Source organism: Ctenocephalides felis, unplaced genomic scaffold, assembly GCF_003426905.1.
Source record: "Ctenocephalides felis isolate EL2017-DRISC unplaced genomic scaffold, ASM342690v1 CF-g0.4_SCAFFOLD_00845, whole genome shotgun sequence".
Lineage (NCBI taxonomy): Eukaryota > Metazoa > Arthropoda > Insecta > Siphonaptera > Pulicidae > Ctenocephalides > Ctenocephalides felis.
Genome location: NW_020536999.1, coordinates 3,167,657 through 3,172,656, shown reverse-complemented (window position 1 = coordinate 3,172,656; position 5,000 = coordinate 3,167,657).

The following is a 5,000-nucleotide window of genomic DNA, read 5'->3' as shown; positions in this document are numbered from 1 at the left end:
AATTCAGTTTATATAATTCTTATAAATATTAGACAATGTTACAATATTTATAATAATCTATTTGAAAGCATTCAATATTCCTCAAACATTTCGTTGCGGTACGGGAAGTTCCAGCAATTTGCCTTAAGGCACGATGCCATACACCACTAGTTTCTGACTCATGTCTAACTTCATAACAATCACACTTTTCGTAACGCTCTCGATATGTATCCTCATCCTCCTCTCGTGTGAACTTGAAGTGTCCAACGGGTTCAACAATTTAATGTCAACTATAAAATTATAATAAGAATATTATAATTATATTTATTTTCTCATAAGGCGACTGCGTTATGCTTATTATTATTATTATTATTATTATTATTATTATGTTTTTTCTAATAAAACCGGTTCTGTTTATTAGCACAATGCAGTCTGCTGTTTTGTTGCTGTTTGCGCTTCGTTTAGGAAAATGCACTTGAAAATTTTATTACGGACATATGGTCGGTGGGAATGGCTTCTACTATTAACAATTCGTATTATGCATATACATATATGTACATACACATGCATACATAAATATATATATATATATATACTAGAAAACCCGGTGATCACACGAAATGACCGCAGTTCTAGATATTATAAAAGGTAATTAAAATGGTTAGCGCGAAAAATTATATATTTATTTATGAGTATATATCTTGTATATAAAATTCTTCTGTAATGGTGTATGAAAGAATAATCCTTCTAAACGATTATTCGGATTTTGATAAATCTTTCTAAAGTTCGTTAAGGGAATTTTCTAGGATTTTTTGATTCATAGAAATATAGTTAGATTGTAGAAATAAATGGAAAAAATTACAAGAAAACCGCTTATCATTGTCTGACCTTGAAAATATTTGTGGCGTTAGTTGGCATTGAAAACAAATGAAGACTGTCATCTGCAAAAACATTCCATTTCACTTATAGGCTAAGACAATAATAAAATATAATATATTCATGATTTTAAATTAAAAATAATGTAATGTCTACGTTATTATTGCCGAAAACCAGGTGAGATGTGCCAAAAATTAGAATAATATAAAATACATTTATATGTTTGACAAATAAACAGTCTGCGCATGCATCTGACAGTTGTAATCTGTCAGTGAATATATCCTATATAATTTAATTTGACAGATTATCATTTTTTAACTAATGCAGTCATGTTTTGCCTTACTTTACGAAATAAGAATACAAAAAAAATTACGTATTCAAAAAATTATTTAGAAGTTTCATTTTGTCAAAAATTCATATGTTTGGCATTGGATACGAAATATTTACTCAAGTCAATAGAGCGTTTTGGGTTTGAATTTTTTTACTGTGCTCCAATTTGTATGAAATTTTGGAATTAGGTTCATCTTACCCTCAAGTTCAAAAGTGAAAATAATTTAGACTCCTGTGCCACTTCCCAAAGGAATAAAAAATGTTTTATTATGTTTTTTATCAAAGCAAAGTCTGAAAAAGGATTCAATTAAATTAAATTAAACGAAATAAATTAAATAGTAATAGTAGAATTAAAAAAAACTTGTTACGAAAATTAAAGCAAATTGTAAAAGATTAGAAAAAAACTCTACTGTCTAGCAAACCTATTCCTGATGTATGTCTAAAAATGTTCTACCGACTAGCAGAATAAATTAAATATAAATGATTAAAAAGGACTCTATTGTCGAGCAAACTGAAGCTATATGAAGTCCTAAAAATGAGTCTACTGTCTAGCAAATAAAATCAAATAGTATAAGATTAAAAAAGGACTCTACTGGCGAGCAAAGTAGCTAGTGAATAAAATCAAACAATAGAAGATTTAAAATGAACTCTACTGGCGAACAAAATGAAGCCAGATGAAGGACAAGAAAGGATTCAACTGTCTAGTAAATAAAATCAAACAGTAGAGGATTTAAAAAGAACACTACTGACGAGCAAACTGAAGCCTGGTGAAAGACTAGAAAGGATTCTACTGACTAGCAAAATCAATCAAATAATAGAAGATTAAAAAAGCACTCTACTGTCAAGCAAACTGAAGCCAGATTCATTCAATGTAAAAATGTTTCATTTCGATTTTTGGACAATCACAATTATCCTATGGAAAGTTAAAAAGGACTCAACTGACTAGTAAATTGAATCTTGGCATAAGAATAAAAAAATATTCTACTATATAATTAATAGAAGAAGAAATCTACTGACAAGCAAACTTAATATGAGATACTTAATATGAGAAAAAATAGGACTCTGCTGACGGTCTAATTGAATGGCAAAATGAAAGTAAGAAAAAGGACTCTACTGACGAGCAAACTAGTTTTAAAAGAGAAAAGGGCTCTACTGCCTGAAGGAAACTGAATCAGATTCACAAAATTTCAATTTCACCTGGTGAAAAATCGTGAAGTCAAAAGTTGAGGAAGTACATGCTATTTTTTCCATCAGTAATGAAAATTAAATGATATATGTTTTCAGCAATGACCGTTAACTCTCGACGACAAATAACGGATCCTGTCTCAATCTCAATCTCACAATCGGACAAACGGACAATCGTGTGTTCTCCTACAGAGTGAATTTACAATTTATATTCCGTTTGTGTTAGTTGCCAGTTGCCAGTTGCCAGTTGACTTTCACATCTTTCCGTTATAAATGCAGAGGAAGAGTGAAGAGCTCTCTTTAAGTAGGGGAAACCGGGCGGAAATCGTAAACGAATAATTTTTGGTGGTCAAATAAAAAAATGCTTCCTTAAAAATACTCAGTTTATTTTAAATGTTACTTGGTTCACGATTCAGGAAGAAGAGAATTATTTTGCATAGTTTTAACATAAACATAAATATAAGATGGCGGATACCTAGTTGTAGTAGGGAAACACTATTGCCAACATCACTAATAGTAATGGCGGGACAATTGAATTACAAATATATATATATATATATATAACATTACATAAGAAAAAATGTGACAAACAATTTTGTCCATTAGGTATTCTCACCTTGTGTGAGATTATATAATGAGCTACTCTTAATTTTTCCGAATAATTTTGTTATCTTATCTTACATATAAAAATAAATCGCAAAATGTGTTGGTAAGCGCATAACTCAACAACGCCCGGACCAATTTGGCCAATATTTTTTTAAAATGTTCGTTCAAGTCTAATGATGGTTCTTACGGCGAGAAAAAATCGAATAATTGCCGGGAAAACCCTAAAAACAGCCCTTTTCTTTTTCACATACAAACGTTTTCTAACTAAACGTAGAATCAATTTGAGCTTTATTGCTATTATATAAAGTTCATATTAAATTACAAGCACTCACTGTATACTCCTCTAAACGATTATTCGTATTTTGATAAATCTTTCTGAAGTTTGTTAAGGAAAGTTTCTAGAATGTATGTTATTAATAATACTGGGATGTATGTGCAATATTTCTGAAATATATGAAAAATTGCGAAAAACGACAAGTCATTGTTTAAAGCAGTTCTACATTTAACATCGCTCATATTATAAATGTATATGCATTCTGGCATAAAGAGTAATTTAAAAAACAATAATTATTATTTTTAGGTAAACGGTAAAATATAGTATATTATATTAAAAAAATGTAGACATGGGTACAGGACAATGTCTGTCTGGTCATCTAGTTCTTAATAATTTGACAACGACATTGATTAAAGATATAAAAGAGAAATTCTTGAATTGAACGTTTCAATGAATTGAAAAACATCCATTGGCGCTATTACACATTATAACTTTAATTTTTTACTACAAGTCAATTTTTAATTGAAAATAAATTTCGTACGGTGGATTGTAAAACCTCGATTTCCCCTATTAAAATATATTTATATTATATATATATATATTATATGTATATATGGTATATATATATCCATTAGATATATATATATATCCGAGACGTGGAAGCGCGCGCAAAACTTTTCTAGTGTCGAAGAGCAATGTTACGTGTTTAAGAAAATGAAGAAATTAATACGTTTCGTTAGATAAATCAATACACCATCAGGTAAATTGCTGAACTTCATCTTCTTTGAATTGCAATTTCAAGCATATAAGTGAGCTCTAAAATTTTTGAGAATTATAGAAATGTAATTAATTCTTAGTTTAATCAATAAAAGTAATCATTAAAATTCTTCTCATGTCGAGCTTCAGTATGTTTGTCAGTAGAGCTGTATAGTCCACTTTTCATTCTGTTCCGTGTTTTAGTGATCATCAATAAATAAAGATTCTTTTTCGCATATCCAGATTTAGTTTGCTCGGCAGTAGAGTCCTTTTTCTACTTCTAGAGTACTTTTTAAGTTCCCGTAGGGTAAGTTATTGTAATGGGCCGAAAATCGAAATTGAAAATTTTCACATTTCTCGACGTTTGAAGTTCTGAACTTTTACTGGCATACCTCAGAAAAAATGGAAGTGGTGTGGGTATGTATGTATGGATACAAATTTCCAGTCACGTTTTAGGGCCGTTACGGATCAACCGATTTGAATGTTTTATTAAAAAACTTCGATTCCTATTGATAGGGAGATTGCTGATTAGTTTTGGCAAAGGCAGGTGCAGAAAATAGAAATCGAGTTTTTGAGAGAACGGCGCATCAGATTGAATGATCTAAAAAACGTCATTAGTAATGATTGGGAGAAGGGGTGATTAGTTTTTGGTAAAGGCAGGCCCAGCCATTCGAAGATACGGATCTAAATGTGTAAAAAATGGCAGTTTTTGAGAGAATAAGCATCCAATTTAAATGATTCAAAGAATTTTTGTTTCAACTTTTTTTGTTTTCAAAAAAAAAAAAATTTTGTATATCGAAAATAATTCAGAATTTATTTTTAATTCTGACTATAGTTCTAATATACTTCAAATAGATAATCTCGAATTTGAAATTTAGTTTATATAATTCTTATAAATATTAGACAGTGTACAATATTAATAATAATCTATTTGAAAATATTTAATATTCCTCGATCATTTCGTTACGGTACGAGAAGTTCCAGCAATTTGCTT